The sequence below is a fragment of the Microtus oregoni genome, unplaced genomic scaffold (assembly GCF_018167655.1).
Source record: "Microtus oregoni isolate MIOR12 unplaced genomic scaffold, Mior012 000000F_ref0000247, whole genome shotgun sequence".
Taxonomy (NCBI): domain Eukaryota; kingdom Metazoa; phylum Chordata; class Mammalia; order Rodentia; family Cricetidae; genus Microtus; species Microtus oregoni.
In genome coordinates, this window is record NW_024543059.1 from 33755648 (window position 1) to 33771694 (window position 16047).

The window sequence follows — 16047 nt, forward strand, 5'->3', positions numbered from 1 at the left end:
GTTTTTCCTGCCTATCTCTTTTCCACTAAAGCTCTGCTGTAGACCCAATGCAGTCTCTTTATTTATTAATGGTAATCCCAACATATAGATGGAAATCCCACATCAGGATAGGGGCTGAGAGGGGAGGAACAAATTGGTAGTGTCGGGGTAGAAGTGGGTAGAGAAGGGATTACAGGGAAAGACAGGAAAATTAAGGAACATTTAGGGCTAATATGGAAGCATAAAGAGTAATCGACTCCTAATATAGATGCATATACGAATTGTCCTGCAGCACACATACCCCCCTTTTTTTAAGGAACAAGAACTCTGAATCTAATATTCTTTGTTTAGCTTTTCTCCTGATCATTATCCACAGTAACTTGTAACCAACATTCTAGCCAAAGGAGAATATCCATAGTCCATTTTTTTTGGGAATGTGGGCATAGTTTTCCAGGCTACTTCCTGCTGGTTGGGGGTGGTGATAATCTTATGAAGACCTAAAGAAAATTTATAATTATCATCAAGTCATGATTGGCATATCCTGTGAGGCATGATCATCTCAGGCAGCAGTCTTGAAACTGTTCTGGATGTAGAACTCTGACATCTGGGCCATCTGTTCCTACCAGAAATTTCTCAGGTGGTTTTCTTTGATCAAATCTATTTTTCCTTAACTCTGGAGTTACATGTAGTTATGACATTCCTGACACAGGAGCTGGGAGCTGGACTCCAGCCCTCTTGCAGAGCAGCATTTGCTGTTAACAGTTAAACCATCTCTCCAGCTCTGCTATTCACTTTTATGCCTTGGTAAGTTAGATCCCTACTGAACATTCAAACAAACAATTGAGAAAAATCTAAATAAGCTCTAAAATTTTATATATGCATACATTACATTCTTGCAATAAATGTAACTGTGATGTTGATCTAATAATATCCCTGTCTGCAGGCCAAAGACTACATGGGAAAAGGAAATCCATATTGATTTGACAAATGTACTTTGGAATTTGAAAATCGACAATGTACATTATAACATCATAGAAGGGACAGATCTGCGATATTAAAAATATGGCTTTAAAAGGAAATTTATATTTTCCTTTAGTAATTTTGAATACTACAAACAAACGTAAGGCACTCCATTGGAAGAAAAGTCCCCAACAAGGTTTACTAGTCCAGTTTGAAGAAGAAGAAAGAAATACACCGGGCTCTTCTAGAGACTCTTCCCTTGCTGATAGATTGGGCAAACAATGCCCTAGTCTTTGCTTTATTCATCTCCCCTCCTCCACCTAATACTTGTAGGGAGAGAGCCTCTAAGATCCGTATTGTGCTGCGCCTGTGGAAATAGGGGAAGGAATGAGAAACAGTGGTTACCATAGCAGCCAAGTAAAGAACAGCTGCCATTCCCCTAGGTCAGAGGTGAACAAGCTCTTACAATCTACACTTACAGCAGGAGGGCAGCTGTCTCAGCTCCTGTGCTTGCGTGCCCAGCTCCCTATCTCAGGACAGCATTAACAGAAGCTGTCCCAGTGTGGTGGAATTTGCTGCAAGGTAGGAATGAGCAGATAAGGATGATCCTACCTCAACTTGTGAGATACTGTGAAAAGGGGGATGCGCTCCCTGAAGCCTGCTGTGCAGGATCCTGCTGTACAAGACAGTCCCTCTTGAGCTTATGCTAGATTCTAAGAATTCCAAAATATGCTGAAAACATGCTCCTGTCATCTTGCAGTGAAAGTACACCTTTCAAATATTGATTCCTAACATGAGAAAATCCAGGGAAACTACAATTTAGTAGAGTTCTCTTTGAGAAAATTGTAAGAAGATACCTGGCAGCAAGTTCTCGGCAAGATTTAGTGGTTTTGTTACTACGAAAGCCAGTGCTTCCCTCGATTGCTCTATTTATCAGTGAATAGCAAAATATTAAACAATGCCTTGTGCACCCAACAAGGCATTGCAATATGAAAATATGACTATTATTATAATGTTCACAGGACCTATGTATCTGCTACCCAGAAAACATCCCAGCATCTACAGAGAAAAGCTCCACCAATAGCTGAGAGGCTATCGATATTTGACAACTCCCAGGAGACCCAGGGAGAGGAATGTGGCAGTTAGAAAGTAATTGGTCCCCAGAACACAACAGAGAGTGTCACTCAGGAGACTTGGCCTTGATGGAGTAGGTGTGATCTTGTTGGAGGTAGAGTGTCACTGCGTATGTGGACATTGATGTTTCCTATAGGTTAAATATACTGCACACTGTCTTCTTTTCATCTGACATTAAATATAATGGTTACCACCCACACCTAATGGAATCAAAGAATTCTGTTAGGGCACTTTAGCCTCCTGCTGTGAACTTCCAGTTAGTTTCAGTCCACTGATACTCAGGGCATGCTTGCTTTAAATTCCCATTAGACTACCCTGTGAGAATATGACTTTAATTTACCAGTAATTATGATCACTTGAAGGTTTTGTATTCATTAATGTTAATTTACAAAGAAAATCTATAAAGGAACTAGCAGTAAAGTTAAAGCATTACAGATAACTGATGAGAAAATTCTCAAAGACAAATGCGCGTACATATACACATTCACATGGGCATGAGGGCATTTTGAAAGATAAGAAGTGATATAAAATACCTTAAATGCATCTAGTAAGACGATTAGGAAGGAAAATAGCTTCCATCTAAGAATCTTTCTTATAATTATCTCATTTCAACTACAGGTCTTAAATAAAGAAAGGAGCAAATGGAGTCTCTTAAGTTTCTTCTGGTGTCCATAAAGGGTTTCTGGCATGTAAACCACAACCAGCTTAAAGAAATTAATCAATACATATTAGAAAATAATAAAAGCATATCTCAAATTAGTAAACATGGTAATGATTGGTGGTCAAAGAAAAAATGAGCCTACCTTGTTAATTCCTAGGTATTTAAATCCTTTAATTTGATATATAAGATTTGGTGAGTAAACCATTAAGAACTAAAGTAATCTACAAAGAATATATGTTTATCAGTGTTCTGATATTTTCCAATGTAACAGATTTTTTTTTTAAAAAGTATCATTATATAATTAAAATAAATAATGCAAGCCCTCTGTCATACTGTGTGTCAGTTCTAAAGAGCATCTGACAATTAACTCCTTCATCTTTCCTTCATACTGAAGTATATTTGTCTTAGGGAAGGCTATTTAGCCAAAGACATGATTCCCTGAGATTTGAAACTTCTTTGTTTATGAATATAAGGACAGTAAAGATTATCACTATAAGGTGATAATGATGAAAATAAGTACCACTTATTCTCAAGAAGGATCAGTTTAGGATTCATGAAAAAAGATAAACCATATATTGTTGAGGCAGAGACAATGAGTTATGAAGAAATTTCAATCATAATAACTCTTGCAAATATGAAAATGTCTACAATTATTTTTTTCTTGGATGCTTTGACATTACACTCCTTGCAATCCTCAGACTGAAGACTTGCCCAGGACCTGTGCACTATTTTAGACAGCACCTAGTTGATAATGAAATAAAATTCAGAATTAGAAGAATAAGATCAAAAGGGTACAAAAAATCTTAAGTTTATCTGTAAAATGTTGTATACTCAAAAGTGGCTAAAGTTTCTACTGAAAAATGTAAAAGTAGTTTTAGATGATGATGATAATAAAACTGAAGTTAAAAAACTACTGTAAAATTCTGTAATAGAAACTCTTGTTTCAAACCAGAAAAGACTCAAGATCAACACTAATCAATAGGTGATGTGGGAGAGTCTTCTGTTTTGTGTTGATTTCATTGGTTAATAAAGAAACTGCCTTGGCCCTTTAATAGGACAGAAAATTAGGTAGGTGGAGTAGACAGAACAGAATGCTGGGAGAAAGAAGCCGAGTCAGGCAGTCACCATGATTCTCCTCTCCGAGACAGACGCAGGTTAAGATCTTTCCTGGTAAGCTACCAACTCGTGGTGCTACGCAGATTATCAGATATGGGTTCATCAAGATGTGAGAGTTAGCCAATAAGAGGCTGGAACTAATGGGCCAGGCAGTGTATAAAAGAATGCAGTTTCTGTGTAATTATTTCAGGTAAAGCTAGCCATGCGGAGCTGGGCAGGAGCGCAGCCCACCACTCCTTACTATAAATAGATCAAGTAACCTTTAAAAATACCAAAGGTAAAAATTCTCTATAATGATAAAACAAGACCCATTTTTGTTGATATTGAAGCAAAAAATGGAAGTAACAATAGGCAAAAGTTGTTTTCTTTCCAAAATAGAAGCCACACCCATAATTACATGATGAATGGCTTCTATGGCAACCATGTTTTTGCTGGAGCCATCAGGTTCTCAAAGTTTTATGGTGTCACCAGGGGCCGTGATGAAAACAGGCCCTAAACAATGCTGCCAATGGCCATATCTGGGTCTGTGTTTCTGTAGCAGATGGAGTCTCGGTGGCTGTGGCTCTGTTATTTCCTCTAGATCATTGGCTGCTTTGGTTCATGGGGGGTGGATGGAGCAGAAGCAGGAAACAGGGTTCAAATTGGCTGTAGATACTAACGGAGACAGCCTGCCAGGAGACAGACTTCAATGAATCAGTGTAACTTTATTCCAGATATAAGGAATATACAGGATTGGGTATCCTAGGGAGAAACCCTAGCTTGCTTTAAGTGAAGTACTACTATTATCCCAAGGCTTTGTACTCCACAGTAGGTTCTTCTGGCAGAGCTCTCAGGCACAAGTCATTCTTATCAGGAATCTGTTCCAAGAACCAAACTAGGGCTGGAGAGATGTCTCAGTGGTTAAGAGCATTGCCTGCTCTTTCAAAGGTCCTGAGTTCAATTCCCAGCAACCACATGGTGGCTCACAACCATCTGTAATGAGGCCTGGTGCCCTCTTCTGGCCTGCAGGGGTACGTGTAGGCAGAACATTGTATACATAATAAATAAATAAATAAAAAAAAAAAAAAAAAAAAAAGAACCAAACTAAAGATAAATCAGGCCTCTGGTTTAGAGACAGCTTTCAGATAAGGTCAGTCCTTTGGGCCCTGGGGCATTCTCGAGATAATGGTTGGTCAAGGCAGGAAGTTCTGTTGGAGGGAGGGAGCCCCTTGATGCTGAGCTATTGAGTTAAGTTTCCAGGCAATGGGGAGACTTCAACCTCTACCAGTCAGCAAAAAACTTCTAATTTATGGATGTCCTTTTCCTGTGTTACCAGAGGAGCCCTTGTAAACCATGTGCTGAACCATTTTTCAAACCTTATGTTGAAGTACCATGGCTTTGCTGAGCTGGCCCCTCCGTGCACTGGCCCAGAATGACCTTTACCTCCACCTGAGAAGAGCTGACCCTGAACTTTCCAGCCCTGAGATAATGGACCCCTGCACCTGGCCCCACCCCCTAGTAGGAGAGTTAGCCCCCTACACTTGAGAATGCTCACCCCAACCCTCACCAAGTGCCTGGAGAATTGGCTCTGACCCTCAACTGAGATGAGTGGTCCCAGTGACCTGGACTGACCAACTCATCTACCACCCAGGCACAGATCCAGAACTTGAAGTAAGCACACCCCAACATCTGCCCTGTCTTTAGCTACAGGATCATCGTAATCCATGACATACTGCATGCAGGCTCTTGGAGAGGAATGTCAGTGGGGATCCAGCATTGTGGTATAACAAAGCCAAGGGCCTTGAACTTGAGCAACAATTCAACAGCCAGTGAACGTTTGCAAGTCAAATTGTTTAGACAAAAGTGAATAATCCATGATACAGCAGCTCCAGATGCTCCTAAGATGAATGAGTAAGTTGTAGAGAAGTGGGAAAGATGACGTGCTTTTCTTTTTTATTATTATTTATATTCATTAGAATTCTTAAGTTTGTTAAATAGAAAATTACCTGTTAATGTGCACATTTATATTATATAATGCTCTTATAATTATCTAGATAATTTTAATTTTAATAATTTTTATATATGCTTTCACTATTTCCCAGAAATTATATAAGCATTTGGTACAGAGTACTGAATTGTTCCCTACAAAAATATTAAGTAGAATCCTTACCTCCCAGTGATATTATAGCTGTGAGAGAGCATTTGGGAGTCTAATAGGGTCAATAGGAGTGTTAGCCATATCTTTATGCTCCACATAAAAAATGATTGGCTTTATGAGGAGGTAATGATGGAAAGATGAATCTGTTTTCCTCTCATGTGAAAAGCTAGCTAAAGGGCAGTAGTTTGCCTGCCAAGAATAAGGCCTATATCAAGAATTCACTTCCCTGGCACCTGGTTCTTTGTCTTTTATCTTTTCATAACTTATGACGAAAATATCTGCTGTTCAAGCCTTTCAGTCTAAGGAATTTCATAGCAGATCCAATGTCTAATAAATGATAAATAGTATTATAAATTCACTTGCTAACAACAATTGATGAAGCTGTATTTGTGCCAGGTAGAATTTAAGAACTTAACGTAAATGAAACTAGAATATTATGTGGTGGACTGCTGATGGGGCATTTTTTTTGTAATAAAATATCCAAGGTGGTTATTTTAAATTATAAAAGACTGATTTTGTCTCCTAGCATTAAACATTTCATTGTGGTGTTGTTTGATCCCATTGAGTCCATGTCTAGGATGAGGCAACACACCACTGTGAACTGCGTGTGGGTTGACAAATATGTCACAGTCTGGCAGTCATGACAAATAATAATAGGAAGGAGGAATAGACAGAGCTCAATTTCCCTTGTTGGTTTAACAAAGAACTTCTGGATCTTAATACTTAGCATTAATACCACCTCTCCTAGATGCCCATCACACTGAAGCAGAAGCCTTTACAATTCAGAGTCTTTTAGATCTGAAACTGCAGCAGGAACTATGATAACCAATAACCTTTAAAATAAATAATTGCAATGGGTGCCAATGTTAAATTATTAACCCTGAAAAAGAAATTAGTCGATGTGTGCATATTAATACTTTATACTTAAGTAACTATAGTTATGAGGACATTTGACTATTTTAAAAACTTGGACATAACCTCTAATATTTTGTTTTTTTAACATGCATAAAACTAGACTGGAAGTACATTGCAGAGTATTTTATTTGTAATAAATACATTATATATATATACATATATATATGTATATATATATAAATTCTAAGAAAGAGTTTTCATAACTCAAACAGTTAAAATTGAAAGTTTTCTTATAGCATTATAGATCAATACTCTTGTCATCATTCTATTTATGGGGCAAAAAACTATGCTGTATCTTATTGTTAAAATTATTTTTATCATTTATTATATGACAATCAGATATTCTCCTTCAATTTTCTGGAAAGCAATGGTTAATTTTCTCTGACTTGACTGGATATGGTTGCACACACCTTTAATTCCAGCAATCAGGAGGTAGAGGTAGGTGAATCTCTGTGCTAGCCTGGTGTACAAAGTGAGCTCCAGGACTGTTCTGTTATACAGTCTGTTATAGTACAGAGAAACGCTGTCTCAAAAAAAAAGAAAAAAAGAAGAATCTCTTACTATCTGAAGAAGTGTTTGATTACACACTCTTTAAAGTCACTAACTCTGCCCAATTATTACTTATATTTCAAATTATAAATATTTGGCTCTTCTTAGTGAGTACTATAAATCATGGATTGAGTAAAATTAGGAAAGTTGTTGATATTTTATTGTAGAATACATAATAAGGAAATTTGTGCTGTTGCAATGGAAAAAGAAAGAGAAAGATCTCAGATACATTCTCAAACTAATTTTGTAAGTTAAAATATCTAGAAATGGGTATCTCAAAACACTCTATCATTTTTTTCTTTGAGTTGTCTTAGAAAACCATTCCAGCTCCTTGGGACAATTATTTCATTTTACTGATGCTAAGGTAGTGCTCACCAAAATCCAGACTCTTTTAAGATAGTGTTTATGCTTGCTGTTGCTCAATTTGTCAAGAGTTCATTGCAATATAAATAAATACATAAAAGTTCCGTGAAGAAAATGACTTGTGGATGACTGAGCAGCATCTATTTAAGATCCATGACTCAGAGAATTTATTATTTTTGCAGAGGACTTGGGTTCAATTCCCAGCACCCACGTCATGCCTTACACCTCTTTGTTACAAGGATATAACTGCTTTTTTCTGACTTCTATGGACACCAGCTCCACATATGATCGACAAATACACATGCAAGCAGAACACTTCTACATTAAGACAATGTCAGTAAATTTCAAAAGAACTTTTAATAAGGGAAATTGTTTGAGAAAGTTGAAATATTCTGTCTTCTTTTATTTCCTCAATGGTAGATATCTGGTTTTCCTTTCTATAATGAAAAATGAAAATATTCCCTAAATGTGTTTGATAAATAGTGTCCAGGTTTTATTGTAACACATTTATTGTCTAATATCCCTGTGTTCTTGTTAAAGCTAGAATTCCAACTTTTAATTGTTTCATGTATGGATGGAATGTTATATAACACATAATAATTGTGGTCAGGTATGGAAATGTTGACAAAAATAGACACGTGAAGTATTGTAGTAAAGTAAAAAACATAGTTGTCATTGAAATATTCATAATGTTCTACTGCAGTATAAGCCTGCCAATGAGAAGAAAGCAGCAGAAATGCAAGGTGAGCAATGGAGAGACGTTCCAGTGTCAGGAACAATTAGTGCAAGGGGGAGTTTCCATTGCAACTTCCTTTGCCTTATGTTTCTTTTCTCTCACCATTGGTATATGTTTCTCTTACATAGTTATCATGGCTAAAAGGATATAAATTCATTGACAAACAGGCTAGCAGATCTTAGTGATTTATCTGTTGATTTATACCATTTCTCTTGACTTCTCTAACAAAGCTGTAACATTTCAACTCTACCACAGAAATCTGAGGTAAAATAAAAATACTTAAAAATATTACAACAATCATTACTTCGAGGTTACATATTCTCCCATGAGTTTTCCCTGAGCATAGATCTGAAAGATCAAGGATTAACTTTCTTCTTCAAAGCCTCCATTGGTTGATGACACTTTAATGGGACGACTTTGTCCTCTCTCAGACTCTTTTGTTCACAAGTGATCTACCATTGTTGTCCTGATCCAGCTCATGAAGGCCTGTGGCCCACAATTCTTCAACTACCTAGCAAATAAACACTTGAAGCTGAAAAAAAGTTGAACTTTGAATTATAAAGTTTGGTTCATACTTTCCTAGGAAAAGGGAAAAATATAAAGTTTCTCCAGAACTTTTAGTACTAGAGAACCGGAGAAGTGAAAGGACCATTTAGGGAACAAGGTTCAGAGATATGACAAACTGATAGTGAAGTGTCCCTGCTGGTTTCCCTACAGGGAAAAGAACCTGGTGAAGAGATTAGAATGAAACCAGGTGTCCATTGACTTGTTCAATTTGGATCAGATTTGGGGGAGTCTAACGGGCAATTTATTACCAATGTATTTAGGCCCAGTACAATTTGAAAAAAGAAATTCCTGGTGTAATACAGCCCCAGTGCAAATATAAGTACAATCACATTGAGCCTGAGCTCAGACTACATGCCATTTCCTCCAAGAAGCTGAGTTTTAGAGATAGGCTACCTTTAGTAGATTAAGGTCCTAAGGCATGGCCTGGGCTCAGTCATACTGATAAAATAGAGGCCATTTGGGCTATTAGTCTTCTGGTTGTGGGAGCTGAGGGAGCCTCTGCCTATACGGGTCATTTAGATTACTAGTTACCTCTGGTCTTGGTTGTAAGAGCTTAGTATAACCTAACCTCACAGATAATGCAGACCATGAGGCAGTTATTTATTTCCAAATCTCAGCTTTCTGGATGGAAGAACAGATTTTTCACCCTTTAACATTGCTGATTTCTCTGGAGATCTGTGGGTCCAAGGACCTTCATGTTACGCTCCTAACATGAGAGACCACATTAAGTCAGGATATGTAGCGATGCTGCTTCAATAACTGTTTCAAAGCAAAAGGGAGAGAGCTCTTTGAAATTTGGATAATATTTAAATAGTGTTTTATGAGGCATGTTTGAGAGTATGGAGACTTGACACTGAACCAGAAGTCTGGTATTGAATGAGTTTGATGGAAAATCACAAAACAAGAGTAGTAGCATTGAAATAAAATTAATAATAATAAGAAATATAGCTTTAAAACAACACTGAGTTAGTTTTCAGACTAAGACAATGTAGATACATGAAAATCTTTCATATTGAAGAGAAAGCACAGAAAAATATTTCAACTGTAAAGACAGGAATCACTGATTATCAAAAGATTAACGAGATATAGTTTTCTGCAATGTGCATTTAAGACAAGGAAGTTATACCAGAATTGCCTTGCTCATTTTCCTTCATATATTCTTATCTTTAATTTCTGATAATCAAAGAGCTAAAGTGAAGACTGATAATGGAAGAATGAGGAGGTTTCTGGTATTACACGTTTCTAAATAAGCACTTACATGCCCATATCTGAAAGTGAAGATTGGGGTGAAAGTCAGTTGTGTGTTCACCAACAAGGAGATCTTCACTTGCCAATACAGTGGAAGGACAGAACCACGTCCACGACAGTTGACCTCTAACCTCCAAACACATGATGTGGCATGCATGCATTCACACTGACACATATAATGAAGGATACTTTTTTTTTTACAAGAAATGGAAGAGAAAACACCTAACATTGGAAGGTTAGCAAAATTATCAGAATAAACAGATACATTTCAATAATGATTCTGAATTTTAATAGTTTTCCACAATAAAATGACAGAGAGTAGTGTAATTGAAGAGTGGTTGATTTACGGCTGAACAGACCAGTCAAATATGCAGAACTAAAGAAATCTATGTAGGGAAGAGTTGTCTTCATGATGACTTCTCAGCTCTACCTGCATTCAGAGGCAAGGATGATCTACCTGCTAGGCCAGCTGTCCTTTTACTATTCACAAGTTCTACCCCTAGTACAGAGCTGGTTGGTCAGCCATAATGAAGCTAACATATTTCCTGGGGATTGTTTGTATTAATGGCCAACACTGAGTGAGGTTTCTGCAATTAAGGTTGCTAGATGCACTGCCCCTCTTTGGAGGCTGAGGTAAATAAATGAGGGGATGTTTTAAAAAGCATCCTCTCACCATGAGGGGATGTTTTAAAAAGCAACCCGCTTCAGTGGTTCAGCAACTAAAGTGCTCTTTGCTGTAAAAGTCCGTTCTTTTGCTCACTCCAAGTCTCAAGATCAATATTGCTCCATTTTCTCAGGATTACTTTTAATGTGATAAGGCATATATTTCCATAACTCTAAATCACATGCTACAGAAGAGTCTGGACGTAGTGGTTACCGTCAGGGTTAAAGTGCCATCTAATTTCAAAGGTGTCTGTAGAAGTTGTCACTACATAAGTCTCAATGCTATGGCATTAGGAAACAAAATCCATAGTGATTATTGGCAATAGAGTAGGAATGATCTACAAATGAACAGAAATTCATATGGGAACATATTAATTTATAAAATACAAAACTGTCTTGTAAAAAATCATATTCATGCTGTGCTTCAAAATTTATTTCAAGATGAGAGCATCAGAAGGTTGCAGTACTTGTATAAAGTTTTCTTGAAAGTCAGCCTCATACCTATTCTTCGGTTTGTCTCTTTACATGAATTTGGAAATTCCTCACGAGTCAAACCTATATGCCTCATATAAATGAGGCGAGAGTGAATAAACTAGATGCCTTGTCTGCGAACATCTCGAAGGTCATCTTCACTTTATTTCTCAACATCTTCTTCAGAGAATGTCAATGGCGTTTCTAATGCTAAAGCAGGATTAATTTCCTTAGGCAAAATTGGAGAGATCTATGTAGCAGGGGGATGTTGTATTGCCAGGACTTCTTCTGTGTCATTAACACATAACTAAAGTGAGAGATAGATATGTTTGTACTTTGTACAATGTCAGGATTTATTGAGTGATAATAAATGCCACCATCGGTCTCAGTTTTCCTGGCAGGAATTATTCTGTTTAGACCTAATTTACTTTAAAAAATATGCCAACAGCTGCTGGGCAGTGGTGGCACATACCTTTGATACCAGCACGGGGGTGGGAGAGAATGGACAATCTCTGTGAGTTCAAGGCCACCCTAGTATACAGAATGAGTTCTAGGACTGGCTCCATAGTTATTGAGAAACTGTGTCAAGAAAAATTAAAAAATACAAATTCTAAAGAGAGATTTTAAAAAGCTTTATCTTTACAGTGTTTGAATAACTGTATGTGAAACTCATTATCTGCAGATTGGGAGGAGGGCAGAAGATTCTTTGGGCCTGGGAAACTTGTCAGCAGAAATATGGGTGCTGCAAATTAAATACAGGCTCTTTTGGAGAGTATTCAGTGGTTTGAACTGCTGAAAAATCCTCCAGAGCAATGGCAGGTTTATTGAGGCCAATATTAATTACCAGCCTCCATAAGAGCAAAGCATGTTCTGAAAGCCTCTATCACCTTGAGAAGGTGTTGTAGACTAAACAATTATTTCCACAAGTAAAGGGTTAAAGGGAAGGGGCCAGAGATATGTAATATTTTCAGTTGATAAGGGGAGTTCTTTCATCAGTTGGTGACAAGACATACAACTAAGTAAAAATGATATGTGAACCATGTCCTACAATTATTTTGGTTTTAGGTAGAAATAAGAGACAGCATATAGAAAAACACAGGATACAGACAGAGATGTCAAATGAATTATTGACAATTTAGGCAACGTGTGAGGGATTCTAAATCTCTCTCCTGTCCATTACTTATAGACAACATGAAAATGAGTTATGACATATATAGATTTAGCTGTCAGCCCATTTATTGGGATGGGGAGAGCCTTTTTTTCACCAACCTCGACAATTCCCTTGGATCTTACATTTGGTCACTTATTTGATTTCAACATTTTCTCACCATGAGTAGAGCACCTGTTTTAGAAATTGCAGTGAAAGGGAATGTTCAAGGAATTCTGATTTTAATTTCATTTTTCTATGCTGAAGTTGAGAACCAGAATAAAATATATCGAATTGGACACAATGAACGGTCATGTGATCAGAGCATTTATGAAAACTATTACTGCTGTTTATTGGAAACGGATGTTATAGTTGATAGAGGAACGGTTTAATAAAAATTACTTGAATTATTGGAATGAGATTGTCAAACACCACTAGAGCACTTGGCAACCATGTATGAAGTTCTAGTGATTGATACCTGAAAGTGTAATGTAGAACAAGTACAACAAAAATTGCAAAAAAAATATAACAACAAAAATCCTCACAGCAAAGCCTCCTAAAAATGACATTCTTTCTTTCCTTAATCGAATTTCATTCAGGATTATCGAACCTTATTTAAGGGCACCTGTACCCTTTCACATAAAATTCTGTCTTAACAAGAACCACATTTGGTTGTGCAAGAATCCACCAGCCTAAACATCTGAGTATGTTTCGCATCCCCTTGCCATTTTCAAGATGGTGTCTCATCACTCTGATCCTTCTTGAGCCAGAATCTTTCTCGGTGCTCAATAATTTCCCATCCACTGGCCTTCACCTGCCACTTGGCTATAAATTAATTCCCAAGGGACTATGATGTACTCTGATATGACCTCCATCTTCGAAAGAAGATTATGTTGAAGTTTTTTTTTTTTTATCATAATGAGCAATTTTACCTTTTCTGTTAGAGATACACTGGTAGAATTACAACAGAACAGCAGAATCCAAAGCAATTTGTGTGTTTGACATTTATCCTGTGTTTAATAAATCAAATCTAAATTAACATTTCAAAAAGTCGAAAAACTTGCTGAAAATTTAATGCAACAAATTCATATCTAGAACGCTGACCGACACATAAATGACTTCTCTGTCCCCATAATTAACGCGGAACGCTTCATTTTGTTATTTATAAAGCCAAAATTTTCTTTAGGACGCATTTGTAATTCTGTATCTAAAGAAAACAAGCTTAAGAAAACAAGGCAGAAGTTACAAAACCCGTACAATTGCAAATTCACGATTACGACAATGAATTCCTAGATTTGAAAACATAAGAAATGCGTTCATTGAGACTTTCCGCAGAGAAACTTAACCGGGGTTTTCTTGCTTCTGTGAGGCGCTAGGGGAAGTTGCAAACCGAAAGGAACTTTGGTCCTTGTAGTTTTTCACGGTTCCTTTTCTCACAGGCTGGTCCACAGGTTGGGTCCGTGACGTCATTTCTGTCGACCATCTTCCCAGGAAGCCTGATTCGGCTGTAGGCTTTTATGGGCAGGGGAGCATATAAAAGGGAAAGGCTGTGAACGGCTTTAATGCGGGTCAACCCTCTCCCCCGTCGATAAAGTGTATGAAGCATGTTTGGTGATTTGCTAGATTTCTAAAGCTAGTCATCAGAACAGTCTAAAAGTAAAATTTAAAGGTAAGCGCCACAACTAACCGTAACAGGTACCATAAAGTACCCTTTCAAGAAGTACTTCATCCAGAAGCAATTAAATCACTGTTGGAGTAAAAAAATAATAATACATAAAGTGTAACACTGAAAATATTTTTTTAAATTAAAGCAGTCTTATTTTACTTACCCATTCCTGTTCCCTCTCCCTCCTTTTTCTCCCCTTCCCCCTCCCCCAGCATTCACTCCTCAGAGAGGGTGAAGCCTCCCATGGGGAGTCAACAGAGTCTCCCATATCACCAAGACCCTCCTCCCCTGTATCTATGCTGAGCAAGGTATCCCTCCATAAGAAATGGGCTCCCAAGAGCCAGTTCATGCACTAGAACACCAGAAATGTTAATGACGTTTACTTTTTTTTTTGATAATTTAAACCAGTATTGAGACTTTAAGTATTTTCTAAACAATTATTCCAGCATTTCTCCATACTGCACCCTTTAGCAAATACTACAGCATGATTTAAATGTATTGTAAATTATACATTCAACATAGTCCGTGCAGAAAATAAAATTAATCATATAAAGAAAAAAAACCACTAATTCCTTTGTCATGTTAGGTATAGTTATGTTTTCATTCAAGCTAGGCCACTGGACTACTCCCGATCTATACTTCCATACAAATGTATATTTTCAAGTTTTAATTTGGATGAAAAGACCTAATTATATGTTGTTGAATAGTAACTACATGAATCAGAAGTATTGAAAATTTTTTTTCATAAATTTTTTTACAGAAAACTTTTCCTTTATTCCCCAAGACAACAGAGAAATAGGTAGATTTTGTATGTCTGCATGTGGTGTGTTGTGTGTGTGGGAGGGGGCATAAGAGAAGGAATGGTATCACAGGTGATTTCTAAAGTTTTCAGTTTTTACTTTTATCCTGTTTCTAGGGATTTAACAGAGGCCGTTTCTATATTTGGCAAGTTCCATACCTCTGTGCTACAGTCCTCTGCATTCAGATAGATTATCATGACCTTGGTATTACCCTATAATTTTACTGATTTTTTAAAACCCTAGTATTCACCTTCCTTATTTATTATATAACATTTTGAAAGGTAAATTCCCAGTGGCACCTGATAATGTGGGACTACAATCGTAGGTAACTTGGGGGCTGGAGGAAATTAGGTCGCAACTTCTACACCTGTGCACCACAAAGCAACGTCAGCGCTATTGACTACAAGCTGGTGAAACTGTGTGCTACAAGAGAAGGATTCAAAGGCACAACTGAGAAATGGTTTTCAGATATGTGTGTTAGGTCAGAAACTGGGAACATAGGATGGGAGTCTGTTAAAGGGATGAAGGAAAGGGATGGAAGACTACAGAAAACAGTGGTGTATGGGGCTGTGACAGATCAATGGTGCAGACTGGGTCACCTGGTGAGGGCAATGGAGGTCAAGGGAGAGGAGTGAATATGAGGAAAGAAAAACACTGAAGTCGTTTGATAACCTCCTATGAGAAGATACCGAGTAACAATGTCTTAATGTCTGTGCAGTGTTCAAAATACTTCTTAAATGTTCTAAGTGTAAATTTTATAAATAGTGCTGCACTGGACAAGTATGAATCTATGATTGCTTCTGTGAGCAGGGTTATAGATTGAGCAGTATTGTGTTCTTAGTAAAACAGAACTTTTGAGAGTAGCATGGTGAAAAAGTTATTGGGCTAATTTGAAAAACAATCTTTTAACTAAATAATAAAATGTAAGTTTCAGG